The following is an 18247-nucleotide window of genomic DNA, read 5'->3' as shown; positions in this document are numbered from 1 at the left end:
CTGAGCAGAACACTCAGTCCATGTGGTTATCTGAACTGCATCTGTTTTTGCAGCAGATAAATAGTTTGCCTGGAAGATGTTAAATCTCGCTGAGATACAGTGGCTCAAGTGCACTCAACAGCGCCATATAGTGGCACATTGGGTGCACTACAGTTTTCTAATTCACAGTGTAGTTTCTCAGTCCAGCCACAGACAGACTGATCAACCAGATTATCCACAAATTATTGCTGCCAAGTCATGCAAAAACAATACTGATGATGATTAATCAATCAATCAATAAAATTAGTCTGATGCACAATCAGATTAGGAGAAAGCCATATCATGGGCACAATTCCTCTTCAGATGAGGGTGTTAAGTTCCCAGACTTGCACACAATTCCAATGGGCTGGGGGCAAGAGTTCAGAGTGACACCACAGGTTGCTAGACAGCCAGATGCTGCTATGAACACTGATTCCCTTGATCCTCAGGTGACACCAGATATTGAGGAGGGGGAAGGAAGTAACTTCCTGGTACAGACTGAAAAGGAAATATCTCACACACTGTTAAAGGTGAACATTTTATTCATTTGTTTTGTAGAATGTTAGCATTGGATCATCCTGACAAGCCAACTGATCCAAAGCACAGAGGTTCCAAAAGAACCTAGTACTGATTTCAAGGTGATTCCAGTTCAGCTCCTAAGTAAAAGACTTAGATTGAATGGGAAGCACTTCTTCAGACTATTTGTTTTGGCAAATAAATACTACTTTCCAGACCCAGAGTTTATGCATAAACTCTGACTACTAGCAATTAATTTGCCAGTGGTTAATTTAGTGTCCAAAGCTCACCTACCAAAAGAGATAGCACAACCACTGGACACAACTAAAAGAATAGCTTAGGTGCATGAAATGTATCCTACTGCTCAGTAACAGTCATCATTTCTGTTGAATGGTTCATGCTATTCCACAGCAACATCTTACTACTAACCAGAGCTCGGAAAAGTTACTTTTTGAACTACAACTCCCATCAGCCCCAGCCAGCATGGCCAGTGGATTGGGTTGATAGGAGTTGTAGTTCAAAAAAGTAACTTTTCCAAGCTCTGCTACTAACTATTATACTACATTGCCACAGTTGCCAAGTACTGTGTACAGGGCCAATTTGGGCACTTCCACATCAGGAGGTAAAGTTATTGGGTTCCAGCCTCCACATTCAGTAATCAGAAGCTGCAGTCAGCCTCTCAAAGGCAGAGAGCTGTCACTGCACTCTATTGTAATGTGAGTAGTAGTTTCTATAATGTCCCATACTGGACGGTCTGCTTCTTTATTATCAGAGCAGCCTTTACTGGTTCAGTATATAGTTGGGTTAGATATGGTATGTTCTGAATGTAGAAAGAAATGACAAAATGGTCTCATAAATCATGGCCTACACCTGTTTTTAAGGCCACGGCAGTCTTTGACACAATACACCATGTGCGAAGTCCATCCCTTCTACTTCTCGGGTGTTTGCTGCTCCCAATACAAGTCTTCAGAATGGACTATTTCTGTTCCTCCTCTGTCTCAGAAACTGGTCAGGTCACAGTGGCATGTGCTAATGCATTTTCTTGTGTGACAGACTGCATTGATGGCCATTATTAGCTCCATCAACCTTGAATCCCTCAGCAAGAGGAAAATAATAATGAAAATGATAACGACGATTATAACATATAATAAGGGGATTCCACTCAGTAATTATGGGGTTGTCACATCAGTCATTCAGGAGTGTTCCAAAAGATCCAGCTGCAAGGGTCAACATCTTTTCCAGTTGTAATAGCCAATTGGCGGTTATTTGGGCCCGAGAATGTTCATACAGTGTTGAAGAGATAAAGACATGTCTGTGGAGACTGTTAGGTTTCCCCCCTCAAAACACACCTTTGGAAAGAATCTGTTGGTTCCTTTGGAGGGCCAGAGGCATATAAGTAAATATCAGTTACCTCATAAGTGTCATGAGAATGTGAAGGTTATTTCTAGCAGATAGCCCTGTGAAATTTTTGTTTGGAAGTATTTTTAAGGGTAGCAGCACATAGCACAAATTTGCTCTCCTGGAGAGCTGCAGTCTTTAATAGCTGAAGGAATGGATAATTACATATAATTGATTCATTAGGAGTTTAATGGTCCCCTGCCACCTGTGCAGCCGTGGGCAAGCTGCATAGTCCCAAGGAGCCCAGTTGCCCCCCAGCTGGCAGTTGCAGACAAGGAAGGGGCTGGCTTGTGCAGCTGTGGCAAGCTGAGCAGGCCCCAGCCAGCTGGGGAGGACTAGCCTCAGAGGGAGGCAATGGTAAACCCCCTCTGAATACCGCTTACCATGAAATCCCTGTTCATAGGGTCGCCATAAATCAGGATCAACTTGAAGGCAGTCCATTTCCATTTCATAGGATGATCTTAACAATAGCTATTAAATAACAAATAAATAGAATATATATGAGCTTGCTTTTATTTCACAAGTTTCCATGAGTTTCAGCCATATCCTCGGCAACAACATATTCAGTATTATCTTCTGCAATGACATATTCACTATTATTTTACCAGGGTGTTCAGTTCATTAGCTAAAAAACTGTTGGAATGGTACTGATGTTCAGTTCATTGTCTGCCCTTTGCCATCAGGTCCCAGGGTGGCGTAAAACAGTTTATAGATTAATATTACAAACAAATTATTTGCTGGAACAAAGTAACCTTTGGTAGGGATTACTACTCTGCACAACTTGGTAACTTGGCTAAGGTTTACTCACATGCAGTTCCATTTCATTTCCTCCCTTGAGGAAGATCAGTAGCAAATTTAATGCATGTTTTACGTGTAAGTTAACTTGTCTTTATTCCTTGTCTTCAACAGGCAATTAGTTTTTTATATAGTTTTTTGAGAATGTGGGTAACAGAATCTAAGAAACACATGCTTCTTATATAATAATCCTTAATTCACTGGAAATTAAGACTACCAGACCTTCTGTTCCTTTGTGTTCATTTAAACAGCAGTTTACGTTTGCAGATTACTGGCACTCAGCAGGTTCATGTAGCATGGTAATGTTTCAGGGATTGCTTTGTAGGTATGAGAAGTTTCACCTAGTCAGAGATTTCCTGGCTGCTTTTGAAACACTCAGGAGGTTTGGTTGCCTAAATTGCCAGGTGTCCATTAGTGAGTTCCTCCTAACTGAAACTTCTCTGGCTGCTTCCGAAGCAATCAGGATCACCTTACTCTACACCTGGTACCATGGTGCATTCAACAAGAGCAGCAGCTGCTCATGTAGTACATACAAGAAATGTTCCTCTACAAGAGGTTTGTCAGGGAGCCACTTGGGCAAACCCAGATACATTTATCAAGTAGTGTAAGATGGGTATTTATGCATCTGCAGAGGCAGCCACTCACCAGAAGGGTGTTTCTCTGGGGACACCAGGACACCCCCAAGGCTCACCCTGGTATGCAACATGGAAACACAAGGAAAATGGGGGGAAATTGAAGGGTCAGGGAACTGATCTAGAAGTTTGCAAGTTCATGTTTCATGTTAGCTTCAGCGAATGCAACATTATTTTGAGTCATGATGTTGTTAGTGGAAGGAGCTAAGGTGAGAATCCTTTGGAGTGTTAACTCTTTCCTGCCTCAGGCAACAGGAGAGGAAGACAATACCCACTTGGCGGTGTCCTGGTGCCCCCAAATAAAAACCTTTCTGGTGAGTAAAACAGTTTCTTCTAATATCAGACTCTTCCTTTCAGGCTGTCCTCAACCTCCAGGGTTTTCACAAAGATCATGGTTTGGTGGTGGCATCTTTGGGTCTGTTTGGAGTACCCCTATATCAGTAACATGTTGGACCATTGTCCTGAAAGCAGGTGTTGAAAGATATTTAGGATATCATCAATGTCCTTCAGCCCATGGTCTTATGATCAATTTGGATAAGAGCTATCTACATCCTACACATATAGCACTCCAAGAGGTTTTATTGTGGCAAATTAAATTAAAAAGTATTTTACTTACTGTTCCCTTATCACATACACACAAGTACACCTGTGGTATCAAAAGTTTTATTGTGGGTCTCCCAAGGTTCTCCAAAATTTGTTTTTTTAAAAAACAAACAAACCTGAGCACATCCAAGTTACACTTTGGCCCCCAGAGGGTTGACCATGGGTCAATGTCGCCCTTGGCCCCCCCAAGAAGGCTAGCCACCTCTGTCCTACACATTCTCTCCAACACCTAGCAATTGAGACAGACACAGTCAAGGGCATGGTTTCTCAGAAAAAATGGTCCAGAAATTCTGTTCCAAAGCTTCCAGTATCGACATCCACAGAGTTGAGAACGTGATGGTCCTGGCCCATCTGCTCAGCCTCATGATATCCACTACTGAGGTCATGCCCTGGCTTCATATGCCTCCTCATTCCCCTTCAAACAGCCACTGCACCCAGGAGTTGTCCAAGGGTGCTGGTTCCCAGCTGTGTCAGGAAGTCCCTTCAGTCCTGGCTATTGCAAAGAAATATCACCAGATGTATCCCCTTTCAAGATCCAATAGATAGTAGTGGCAACCAATATCAGTTTGTCTGGTGGAGAGTGAACTGTCAGGGCCAAGTGGTCCTGCTGACAGAGGCATCCCACAGTATAAATAAGCTTGAACTGAGAGCAAAAGTGTTGTCCCTGCACTCCATTTCCACACTGCTCCACCAATCACATGTGCTGGTGAAGACTTTAAACATAATAACAGAAGTTCACATAAATCATTAGGGACACAAAAGCGAGTAGTAGTGGTCTTCACATGGGCAGAAAACAACCTCAAATCACCTATGAAAAGCACAATGGTTAACTAAACAGGACAGTTCTAGATCCAGAGTGAGTTTTCCCCCATAGATATCCCAACCTTAGACACAGTGCAGAGAAATATCCTTTCTTGCCACTATCAATGCCATAGAGTACAGCAGGTGTGGGGAACTTTTGATCCCCAAGTGCTGCTGAAATAAAACTCCAGCAAGCAAGGCCAATGTGAGAGTTAATGGGAGTTGAAGTTCAGCAACATTGGGAGGGCCAAAGGTTCCCCACACCTAGAGTGGAGCTCCAAATAGATTCTAATCATTTGTACTAAATGGTATCCTAGTCTTTTTCAATTGAAGAAACCAGTTCAGTGTCTTCTGTGTAAAGTGAAATAATGAAAATGGTAAAATACATAATTTATGTTTGGATTTACATCTTTTAATTTATTTATTTATTGCTTGAATTTGTATACCGCCCAATAGCCGAAGCTCTTTGGGTGGTTTCCAATGCCAATTTTCTCACCAAAATCTTTCAACCCAGGAAATGTAAAATTAATTCTGCACATGCATGCACCACAGGTTGAACTGAAGTATTTATGTTCTTGATTTAGCATGTTTTCAATGTGGTGATTTAAAAATTCATGTTTTTCCCAGGTAGCATGCCATCAGGTAGGTTATAGTGCTTCCTAGTGTCCGAAGGCAGAAGACTTGAGCCACTCCTTAGAATCATAGAATAGTAGAGTTGGAAGGGGCCTATAAGGCCATCAAGTCCAACCCTCTGTTCAGTACAGGAATCCAAATCAAAGCATTCCCAACAGATGGCTGTCCAGCTGCCTCTTGAATGTCTCCAGTGTCGGAGAGCCCACTACCTCTCTAGGTAATTGGTTCCATTGTCATATGGCTCCAAGAGTTAGGAAGTTTTTCCTGATGTTCAGTCAAAATCTGGCTTCCTGCAACTTGAGCCCATTATTCCGTGTCCTGCACTCTGGGACAATCGAGAAGAAATCCCAGCCATCCTCTGTGTGGAAACCTTTCATGTACTTGAAGAGTGCTATCATATCTCCCCTCAGTCTTCTCTTCTCCAGGCTAAACATGCCCAGTTCTTTCAGTCTCTCCTCATAGGGCTTTGTTTCCAGTCCCCCGATCATCCTTGTTGCCCTGCTCTGAACCCGTTCCAGTTTGTCTGCATCCTTCTTGAAGTGCGGAGACCAGAACTGGATGCAGTATTCAAGATGAGACCTAACCAGTGCTGAATAGAGAGGGACTAATACTTCACACAATTTGGAAACTATACTTCTGTTAATGCAGCCTAATATAGCATTTGCCTTTTTTTGCAGCCACGTCGCACTGTTGGCTCATATTCAGCTTGTGATCAACGACAATTCCAAGATCCTTCTCACATGTTGTATGGCTGAGCCAAGTATTCCCCATCTTATAACTGTGCATTTGGTTTCTTTTTCCTAACTGTAGAACTTTGCATTCATCCCTGTTAAATTTATTTCTGTTGTTTTCAGTGTAACGCTCCAGCCTATCAAGGTCCCTTTGAATTTTGTTTCTGGCTTCCACGGTATTAGCTGTGCCCCCCAATTTTGTATCATCTGCAAATTTGATAAACATGCTGTGTAGCTCCTCATCCAAGTCGTTAATAAAAATGTTGAAGAACACTGGGCCTAGGACCGAGCCCTGTGGTACCCCACTTGTTACTTCCACCCAGTTTGAGAAGAAAACTGAGGATCTACCTGATAGTTGTTCCATCCAGCCCACATTTAGCTAGCTTGCTAATCAGAATATCATGGGGCACTTTGTCAAAAGCTTTGCTGCAGTCGAGATATATTATGTCCATAGCATTCCCATAGTCTACAAGGGAGGTTACCTGATCAAAAGATAAGAGATTTTGGCAGGATTTGTTCTTCATAAATCCATGTTGGTTTCTAGTAATCACTGCATTCTTTTCAAGGTGCTTACCGATCGACTGCTTCATAATCTGTTCCAGAGGATTAATGTTAGGCTAATTGGAATGTAGCTCCCTGGTCCCTCCTTTTTCGCCTTTTTGAAGACTGGGGCAACATTAGCTCTCCTCCAGTCATCCGGCACTTCACCAGTCATCCACGATTTTGTAAAGATAATAGACAGCAGTTCTGAGAGTTCTTCAGCCAATTCCTTCAATCCTCTAGGATGCAGTTTATTGGGGCCTGCCGATTTGAACTCATTTAAAGTGATTAGGTATTCCTTGCCTGTTTGTCTATCAATCTCAAGGTCCAATCCTGGCCATTCTACTTCATGTTTCCCAGGAGGGTCATAGACCCTTTTTGGGGAGAAGACTGAGCCAAAGTAGGAATTGAGCACTTCTGCCTTTTCTTTGTCATTTGTTATCATTTCGCCATCCTCACTGAGTAGCTGTGTCACCATTTCCTGTCTCTGTCTTTTACTATGGACGTACCTGAAGAAAGCTTTTTTGTTGCTTTTAGCATCCCTCGCTAACCTCAGCTCATTCTCAGCTTTAGCCTTCTTGACACCATCCCTGCAATTCCGTGATACCTGCCTGTACTCTTCCTTTGTGGCCTGGCCTTCTGTCCACTTCCTATATGTATCCTTTTTTGTTTTCAGGTCACCTCTAAGGTTTTTGTGAAGCCACATTGGCTTCTTCTGCTGTTTTCCCCCTTTTTTCCTTGTTGGAATTGCTTGCCATTGCGCTTTTAGAATTTCCTTTTTTAGAAACTCCCACCCATCTTGGACTCCTTTTCTCCTTAGGGTCGCTTGCCATGGAACCGTACTTACAATTGTTCTGAGTTTATTAAAATCAGCTTTCCTGAAGTCCAGGGTGCGTGTATGGCTACTCTCAGGTTTTGCTTCTTTAAAATCAAGAATTCAAGTATAGCGTGGTCACTTTCCCCCAGAGTTCCCGTAACTTCCACTTCATCCACCAAATCAAGTCCAGGATAGCTGATCCTCTGGTTGCTTCCTCCACTTTTTGTAGGAGAAAGTTATCTCCAACACAAGCCAGAAATTTCTTGGAAGGGCCATGTTTGGAAGAATTTGTCTCCCAACAGATATCGGGGTAATTGAAGTCCCCCATTACTACTACATCATGCCACCTCAAAACATTGGCAATTTGCTTTTCAGAAGTTACATTCTCATCTTGTCCTTGATTGGGTGGTCGATAGTAGACTCCAAGCACCACATTCCTTTTATTACTTGCCCCATTAATTTTAATCCAGATACTCTTGGTGGAGCTACCAAGCTCATCTTCCTGTATTTCTGTGCAGGGAGATATATTTTTAACATATAGCGTGACTCCAGTCTTCCAGTCTTCACTCCAGTCTATTCCTGCCTTTCATCCAAGGCAGATCTCCCTTTAGCCTTAGCTCATAAGAACATAAGAAGAGCCTGCTGGATCAGGCCAGTGACCCATCTGGTCCAGCATCCTGTTCTCACAGTGGCCAACCAGGTGTCTGGGGGAAGCCTCTCCTGAGGCTTCCGGCAACTCACTTTCTTAATTCTTGTCTCTGTGTTTCTTGTTGTCCTTTTTACCTCTGTGTTCCTTCATGGTGATTCTTGTAAAAAAGAAAGAAATTCCCTTCATGTTTCCTTCCTATGCTGTGTCTCCACAGTGCTGTGTCCTATCCCTTTGCCCCTGCAGGCTGGGTAAGTCATGCCAGAGGCTCACGGCTGTGCCCTCCTTTTTATGTGGTGATTTGGAAATTCATGTTCTTCATGGCTTCTCTGCAGCCTGAAATATGAATTTGGAGCCTGCACAGACTTCTTGTTTGTTTTACCATTTTGAAATCCTCTTTTATGATAAATTATATGGATTTCTATTGGTTAGGATAATTAGTCAACTATCCAAGGAGCACAGGGTTTAATACATTTGTAGCTGCATTGCTATGTTAACAACAGAAAAACATTTTTCTTGAACTTTCAACTGTATTTTGTTTTTAACTCATTATTAGTTAATCTTTTTTCTCTCCCTTCTCTGAACTCCATAGCACCTACCTTCTTTTCAAACTATCCCTCATCTATACCTTCATCTGTTTCCTCCATTGTTCTCCATTTCTCCACCCCGCTATTTCTCATGTTCACTGTTTTTCTTTTTGTACCCCAAAGTATGTTTCTCTGCACCCCTTTTTTGTCTTTAGCTTCTCTTTAACTAATATATTACTGTCCCTTTAACAGTGGTCAGAATCACTTCCTCAGTCAGATAATGTAATGAAAGTCTTTAAGGAAAGGGCCTGCTAACACTGGAAGCAATCTTGCATCTGGAAACTCAAATAAGAAGTAAGGCCCAACACCCTGCTTATGAGCCACCTACACCAGCCTTGCCCAAACTTTGGGTCCTCAGATGTTGGACTACAACTCCCATCAGCCCCAGCCAGCATGGCCAATGGTCAGGAATGATGGGAACTGTCATCCAGCAACTTCTGCGAACTCAAAGGTTGGGAAAGGCAGGCCTACACAATATGGCATGACTTGCTGCTCACAGAATGTGACCATACATCCACAAAGTTGAAGAGAACAACAAGAATCCTAGAACCCTAGGAATATCTATGTCCTATCATATTCCTTCTCCCCAAATTCAGAAGGCCTATCAGAAAAAGAGACAAAGTTGTAGAGGATTGTGAAGCATCCATACCACCATCTTTCAGTGACAAACTTGCTGAGAACTGGGAAATATAGGAATGTCATCCCCCCCCGGATCAGAAAAAAGGGGGGAAGATACAGCTGCCCATTTTGGCTATACACAATTGGGAAAGAAGTCCTAGGTGTTTACTACAATCCACTGAAGAGGGGCCTAAATTGATGAATTCATGTAAATTTGAGAAGAAAGTTGCTGTTAAAATATGACTTCTGGTCTTCTTAAGGCAGGTTGGCTCTTCTGCAGTAGTTCATTATCTGGATGACTTTTGAACCAGCTGGCTTGCAACAGTGCTTTCAGCTTATGTCTGAATTTTGGCATCTGGTAAGGAACTTGGGGTGCCCTTGACCAAGGAGAAAACTGAGGGCTCAGTAGCTGTGCTTACCTTTTTTGGGATTGAGTTTGACTCACTGACACAGGCTTGTCCTTTATCTGAGGCAAAGTTGTTGGTCAGTGAAGCATTCTGTGAGACTCACAAACAGGGTTTTTAGCAGAGAGAGTGAAACCTGAAGCAGAAGGGTTAAGCTGGAAGAACAGAGCACCAGGTTTGCCAAGGTCAGCAGCTGGCTGGCAAGCAGATAAGGAGGGACTCTTGCAAAAAGCTCAGTGTGGGGGAATAGTCTGTGGAGAGAACTGTGTCTAATGTCTTATGCTAAGTAAAGACTCTTACAAGAAACTTGCCTGGCCTGGCTTATTCCTGTTCTATGTGACACTTGGATTTCTTCCTTGTATGATCTATATACGCACACGCCAACAGGGGTTATGGGCCCAGCTTATCATACAAGGTAACGGGTTCGAGAGTCGTTGACGTGACGTTGTTGCAGAGAGAAACGAAAGTACAAGAAAGAGGCAAGTAAGAGTGGACAACATGGCTGTAAACCTGTCATCCGGGATGCCGATGGAGAGACTGAATGCTGTAAACTACTCCAGCTGGAAATGGAGAATGAGAGCAGTTCTGATTAAAGAAGATTTGAATGATGTCGTAGAAAACCCCCCTCCGGCAGCTCCTTCAGCAGCGTGGTTGAAGAAAGACGAGAAAGCGAAGGCTTTTATTACTCTGGGGCTGTCTGATTCACAACTGTTGCTGGTGAGTAATGAGCCGACAGCTAATCAGATGTGGGAGAAGCTAAGAGCCACTCATGTGCAGCAAACTGCAGGAAGCAGGCTGTGTTTAGCATGGAAACTTTATCAGATGCGTTTTACAGATGAAGTGACTATGACAGAGCATCTGGCTGAATTTCGTAGATTAAATGCTGAGCTGCAAGATAGAGGAGTGCATCATAGTGACATTCAGATGGTCTATATACTGTTATCTTCATTTGATCAAAAATGGGATGTCATGGTCTCTAGTCTGGAAAGTTTACCAGACGGAAATCTAAATTTGGACTTTGTAGAACAGAAACTTCAACAAGAGTGGAATAGGAGAGAAGAGAATAAGAAAACTGAGTTAAAAGAGACTGTGGCTGTACAACAACAACAATATCAAAGAAGCAGGCAAGAGAATAAAATATGTTATTTTTGTGGGTCCCGTGGACATATACAGAGACATTGTTTAAGTAAGAAGAGAAATAACAGGGACTTTGGAAGTCAGAGAACAAGCGTGAACTTTGTTACTAAGGAGGACAATAAACTAATTAACTCTAAGTGGCTTCTCGACAGCGGAGCGTCTAATTGCCTAATCACAGACTCTAGTTTATTTTACACTTCAAAGCCAGTGCAGGAGAAGATTTATCTGGCTGACGGATCGACTCAGGACGCTATTGCAAGAGGCACGCTCAGGTTATGTAATTTGGGAACTCTATTAACAGATGTGTTATTGGTTTCTGGTTTAAAATATAACATTCTATCAGTAAGAAAATTGGCTCAAATAGGTTGTAAAATTACATTTGAAGGGGATAGATGTTTTGTGAGAAAGGATGGTGAAATATGTATGCAAGGGAAATTACAGAACCAAATGTTTATGGTTGAGTGCACTCTTGATAAACCCACGTGTGCCTGGATAGGAGTTAATAAAAATAAACATGAAAATTGTTTACATGAATGGCACAGAAAATTGGCACATGCACATTTCGAAAAGGTGAAAAACACCCCAAAGCATAGTCAAGATTTGAAATTAACACATTGTGAGCATGTGGATGAATGTGAGGTATGCTATAAAACAAAAATGACTGTAACTCCTGTAAATAAGAGCTGTGAAAGCACGACCACTAAACCCTATCAGCTCATACATGTGGACTTGGCTGGACCTTTCCAGTGCTCAAAAGGTGGAGCAAGGTTTTATTTAGTGATTGTGGATGATTTCTCCAAATTTACACATGTATTCTTATTGAAAAAGAAAAGTGAAGCAGAAGAGAAATTAAAGGCATTTATACAGAGGACAGAGACACAATATGGGGTTGTTATCAAGAATATCAAATCAGATCAAGGTGGGGAATTTACCAGTACTTCATTTAAAACATATTTGGAAAAGAAGGGAATAATACAGAGTCTCACTGCTCCCTTCAGCCCATCCTCCAACGGAACTGCAGAGAGGAGAAACCGGTCATTGCAGGATTCAATGAGAGCCATGCTAGCAGATGCTGATATGAATAACACTTATTGGGGTGAATGTATTCTGTACACTGTTTATATTCAGAACCGTCTTGTGCACAGAGTAATAGGCATGTTTCCCTATGAGAAGTTGACTGGAAGAAAGCCCAGGGTGAAACACATAGAGCGTTTTGGAGCTAAATGCTGGGTACATGTTGCAAAACAGAAAAGGCATGGTAAATTAGGCTCAAGAGCTCAGGCAGGACGCGTTTTGGGATTTCAGAATTCATATTATAGAGTTTGGTTGCCTGAGAAACAACAATTAGTGTTAAGCAGAAGCATAAAGGTGATAGATAAACCTTGGAGAGAGAGTCAAACAGTTATCCTAGAGGGTGCAAACAAGCAGGAAGCAGCAGATGTTCCTTTTGGGCAGCAAATTCCATTAAGCATTGACTGATCTAATACACGTTGGCAAACGTACTGTGAAAAGACTGAGAAGTGAAGACATGGCAATGCAAGATACAGAAGTGCCAAGTACAAGTGCAGACACAGGTGCAGGTCCAAGTAAAATTGAGAGTGAGGAAGAAATGGAAATAGATAATGTTGGGAGATCAGAAAGAAAAACGAAAGGACAACCACCTCAGAGATTCACATTTAATGTTACACATAAAAATGATGAGACAGATGAATATCCAGTAGAATGGGAAAAAGAAGGACCAATAGACAAAGAAACAATGGATCTCATGTGGAAATTTTGTATTGAGGAATGAAATATAAATGTATTATCAAATAAAAGTGAACAAAAATGACTCTGTGAAACTTGTGTGAATAAAGAAATAAAGAAACAAAACCTGAACTGAAAATGTAAATAGAAACTGTAAGGAAACAAACCATATACTGATATGTATTGTAATGAAAAGTTAATATTGTAGAAATGTAATGTTGAACAATGAAGTTTTGTAATCTGTGAGTCTCAGGTGGGGGCTGTTGGTCAGTGAAGCATTCTGTGAGACTCACAGACAGGGTTTTTAGCAGAGAGAGTGAAACCTGAAGCAGAAGGGTTAAGCTGGAAGAACAGAGCGCCAGGTTTGCCAAGGTTAGCAGCTGGCTGGCAAGCAGATAAGGAGGGACTCTTGCAAAAAGCTCAGTGTGGGGGAATAGTCGTCTGTGGAGAGAACTGTATCTAATGTCTTATGCTAAGTAAAGACTCTTACAAGAAACTTGCCTGGCCTGGCTTATTCCTGTTCTATGCGACACTTGGATTTCTTCCTTGTATGATCTATATACGCACACGCCAACAAAAGTTGGATGAGTTGAAGCATAGGACTACTAGGATGTTGGGTGCTCGGAAGGTTACCCTGATAGAGCTACAGGAGTTAGTTGTGCATCTAAATTTTGCCTGTAGGGTTATTGCTACTGGCAGGTCTTTCCTCCATAAGATTTGTGATTTGATGAAAGACCTTATCAGATCTCATCACAGAGTTAGGGTTACCTGGGATATGAGGGAGGATTTGTTGGTCTGGTCACATTTTTTAGATCAGTTTAATGGGGTTTCTTTTTGGTGGCAGGACTTATTGGAGGTGGAGCTGTAAATGAATTTTGATGATTCTGGGGCACTGGGTTTTGGGGTCATTTTTCAGGACAGCTGATGTGCTGAGGCATGGCCAGGGGCATGGGTTGAGGCTGGCAATGTCAAGAATGCCTCGTTTTGCTAAGGTTTGCTGATAAAGATGGTGGCAAGGAATTTGTGGGTGAAACATCTTGCCTGAATTAGGGTCCCCAGGAGGCCATGAGATTATTAGTTCTCACAGCTGAATCCAGTTAATTAGGCAGTTAATAAGAACACCTGCTTATCAACGTGAGATTGGTACCTCAAGCCCTGGAAGTTTGGAGAAAATGTGCGATCATTAGGCATGGAAACTCTGGAAGATTTTTTAATCAGAAAGCCCTCTGATTGGCTAATTAATTCCTGGCTGTTGCAGGGCTTATTTATTTATTTATCTATTTATTATTACATTTATACCCTGCCTTTCTTTTAATGATAGAAACCCAAGGCAGGTTACATATGGTTCCCAGGCTGTCTCCCATCCAGGCACTGACCAGACATGACCCTGCTTAGCTTCAGCTGGGAGCTGTCCTTATGTGCCTTCAGACCGTAGCCTGCAACCAATAAAAGTAGAGCTAAGATTTTGGTCTTTGTTCCTCAATGTTCCTACCTGATTTTGGGGTTCCATCTTCCTATTGCAATGCAGGCCATACATCTCTGGGTGAGATATGGGATCATGAAGTTACTCTGCCCATCTTTCTATAATGTGTGAATATAAAATAGGCTAGACAGATTTGTTATTTTTGTCCTGTGATTGAACTCTATGTATTTTTGTATTTTACCTAACCTTCTGGGTGTTTGGCTTAAGGAACTATTTTGCTGCTATATTTTTGCACTTATAATTTTATTTTAATAATGATTGCACTTATAATTTTATTTTAATAATATGATGAGCTTCCGCCAGGCCTTAAAGACCTGGCTCTTCAGGCAGGCTTTTGCGGTGAGTTAGGTTTTATTATTATTGTTGAGATTTTTAATGTTTTAATGTATTTGTATGTTTTTATTTTGTACGTTGCCCAGAGTGGCTGGACAGCCAGCCAGATGGGTGACTAATAAATTTAATAAATAAATAAATAAATGAAGACTACCTCTTATTTACCAGTGTGTGTTCACTACAGGGGTATTTGGCTCAGAATCCAACACCTTGGCCATTTAGCCACAGACTACCATATAACTGAGTATTTTCACCAAAAGGATTAAAGATTACATTTTGGCTCTTGTTTTTTTGGAATCCTTGGCAGGTCTCTTTCTGGCTCTTTCGGTTTCCCTTTGGCCCAGAATGTGTGACCAGATTTAAGGGGTGGTGGCAGTCTACCTACCCTACAGGGTTGGTGTTAGGCTTAACTCAGCCCTAGTAAGGGAGGCATGGGTGGTGCCTGCTGGGATCAATTACCCTGGAGTTGGGAATTGACTCCACCCCCCAAGTTCTTTACAGGCATCATGAGGGATTTGACCTTTTTAGAGTTTTTCCCTATAGTGGTTGCTGTTGATATGTGGGAGGATGATTTGACCAACTCTGTGGTCCGTTTTTGGTGTGCTAACCAGTCTATTGTGTGTATAATCAATTCCCTTACTTCTAAGAATCCTAGAGTGATGGTTCCGGTATGCACTTTGGTTACTTAATGCCTCTGATTGAATATTCATTTTCCTGCTTGCCATGTTCCTGGCCTGGACAATGGCATGGCTGATGCCCTTTCACGTCAGATGACACATTTTCAGGAGTTGGCCCCTTAGGCCAGACTTCACCCAGAGCCAATGCCTGTGATGCTGTGGGATCTTGGCAGCTTGAATCTAAGAAGGCCATAATGCTATCCTTTGCCACCTGTACGAGATCCTCTTATTGGAGGGCAGGTAGGGAATTTGTTATTTTCTGTTTTAAAACGGGGTATCCACTGCTTTGGCCCATCCCAATGGAGTAGCTTATTGAATTCTATGTGGCTGTTCACCAACAGAGCCTTTCTGTGAAGACCATCAGAGGTAAGTTAGCATATACTAGATTTCTGGCTAAATTTAATGGGGTACCTGACATCTCAGGGGATTATAAGATCAGGAAAATGTTTGAAAGATGGACTTGTGCCCAACCTCCTGTGCCAGATTCCCATTGCCCTATATTGTCATCTATTTTGCTGGATATGGGCTCTGGATATCTTTATGTAGTTCCAGCTATGAGGCAGCATTGTTTCATGCAGTTTCTGTTATGGCATTTTGGGGGGCTTTTCATATGGGTGAGTTGCTTTCTTTCTCTAGGTACGACAGGTCTGGTCAGGGTTTGGACACAGGTGATGTCACAGTAGGTCATCAGCATTCAGATTTGGCTGCGCAGGTCTAAGACTAACTAAAGGGGCCAGGGGTCTGTTATCACTTTCACCTCTCCCTCTTGGAAGGGTTGTGCCTGGTCCAAGGCTTATGATGTTTCTTGCAGCTTAGGGTCAGTTGGTGGGTTGCTATTTTGTTATCAAGATCAGTCTTTTAAGTTCCAGAGCTTGGAAAAGTTACTTTTTTGAACTACAACTCCCATCAGCCCAATCCAGTGGCCATGCTGGCTGGGGCGGATGGGAATTGCAGTTCAAAAAAGTAACTTTTCCAAGCTCTGCTTTTAACTAAGTTTTGGGTTTGGACCATTATCAAGCGGACTTTGTCTTGTTTGTGTTATGATCTGGTGCAGTTTGGCACACATTGTTTTAGGATTGGTGCTGCTTCTGTTGTAGCTAACTTGGGCATTGGAAGCACTAATATACAGGAGATGGGGCTCTGGCAATCAGGTGCTTTATGGGCTTATGTTAGGCCAGTTAAGGGCCCTCATTGATTATTGCGCTAGTGAGTACCATGTTAATTATTTTCTTTCTGTTTTAACAGGTTGGAGGTTGCTGGAGAGGGTACTCATATGAGGACACAGCATGGTCTTCTGGGCCAAGAGGAGAGCATTGCAGACTAATCATTGAACCCAGCTGGAGCTCAGGCACTGTCAGCTTCCAGCTGGAGCTCAGGCTTTGGTCGAGTAGCTAGTCTTGGCATGCTGTGGAAGCGCCTCCTACCAACTATTTTTGATCCTTTGTTGGTGCAGAACCCTCCTTGGGTTTTGGTTGTGCATTTGGGGAGCAATGACCTGGGATAGTTGAAGGGTAAAGCCCTTATCATACAGGCTTGCCTGGATTTGGGGGTTATTCGGAATCGGTAGCCAAGGACCTTGATTGTTTGGTCCAACATCCTCCCTAAGATGGTTTGAAGGATAGGGATTGACCCTAGAAGCCTGAACAAGCCTGGAAGAAGGTGAATAGGGAGTCTGGCTTGCTCTTGCTGGTTTTCTGGGCAAGGAAATACATCATACAGAGGTGAAGTGTGGTAGGGCTGAACTTTACCGATCAGATGGTGTCCATATGCCTGATCTGGGTAATGGTCTGTTTCTGGCTGATCTGCAGGGTGCCCTGTGTGAAATATTTGGCTGCTGGTGAGGGAAAAGGGTCTAAGATGAGGCTTGTCCTCTTTTGTGGTGGATATGTGCAGGAATTTCACAGGGTATGGCTTGGTGAGCATTCCTATGCAACCTATAAGGTGAAAGGTGGGATCTGAGACTTGCCTTCTGGGTTGGTGAGGCCTGTTGGCAGGATAAAGTTCATCTTTGGGGCTAACTTGTAACACCCACTCAGAGTAGTGAGGCCCTGGAAGGGGGTGGATCAGGAAGGCCTTCCTAACCACCCCATGGAGTTGGGACTAGGGGAAGGGGAGTGGGCTTGGACCACCACCCTCTCATGGCAGGGTGTCCTCACCCAATTGGTTAAGAGTTTGGTCCTGCACTTTCACTCTGCAGATCATTTTGCATAATCATTCCTTTAATTGATTTTATCTAAATAAACTTGGCCTCTGTTTTACCCACACTTCACCTTATCATGTCTCTTCATTTCTTGACTGTGGCTGCAAAAATCATGTGTTGAATAACTTGCAATTCGCTGACTGATTCATTCAAATGGGAAATTTGTAATCTCATAACTTTACAAATACATGAAAGGTTTTCATAAAACCAAGGAAAGAATGACATCTGCAATAAACCTCTGGGAGGAAGGGCGGGATATATAGAATTAATTAATAAATAAAAATAAATCTTGCATTTTTCAGACGGTAAGTTTTGGGTGGGCAGAACATGCTCACAAATACAGGACTAGACATCAGTGCCATTTTTTTTAAGATGCTGTAACTCAGTCATTCTTTATTGGGTGTTCCAGATTATTATTCTCACCAGGTAGATTCACCATGCCAAATTTCATCCTGATAAAACAAATTCTCTTGATTTTATGATGAATAGGATTGTCAGGCTGTATAATGACAGAATGATGAAGAAGCCAGTCACCTTAACGATAGAGCTACTGCTTCAGTTGTATGATTTGAAGCAGGTTTGAGCCCCAAACTTTGTTACTGCCAAGAGAACTGTTTAAATTGCTTTTTCACATACTATTGATCTCAATAAATAATAAAGAAAATTTTACAGCTATCAGTACACATGTTTATCAGCGTCCCCCTCTCCTTTATGTTTGAAGAACCTCTGCATGTTTCCTCTTGAGATAGCAAGGCATCTGTTCCTGACACTTCTAAATGGTACTTCATCTGCTAAAGTTTGTCTCTGAAAATGCAAACTACTGATAAGTAAAGTAAAACCCTTGTTAAGTAAGTAAAGAAACTTTATATTGTGGATTTATTATAGCTTTTTTAAATAGTCTTTAAAGGCCCTGTGGAGGTTTTTGTTGCTGA

The sequence above is a fragment of the Rhineura floridana genome, chromosome 1 (assembly GCF_030035675.1).
Source record: "Rhineura floridana isolate rRhiFlo1 chromosome 1, rRhiFlo1.hap2, whole genome shotgun sequence".
Taxonomy (NCBI): domain Eukaryota; kingdom Metazoa; phylum Chordata; class Lepidosauria; order Squamata; family Rhineuridae; genus Rhineura; species Rhineura floridana.
Note: the sequence above shows the minus strand (reverse complement) of the source record.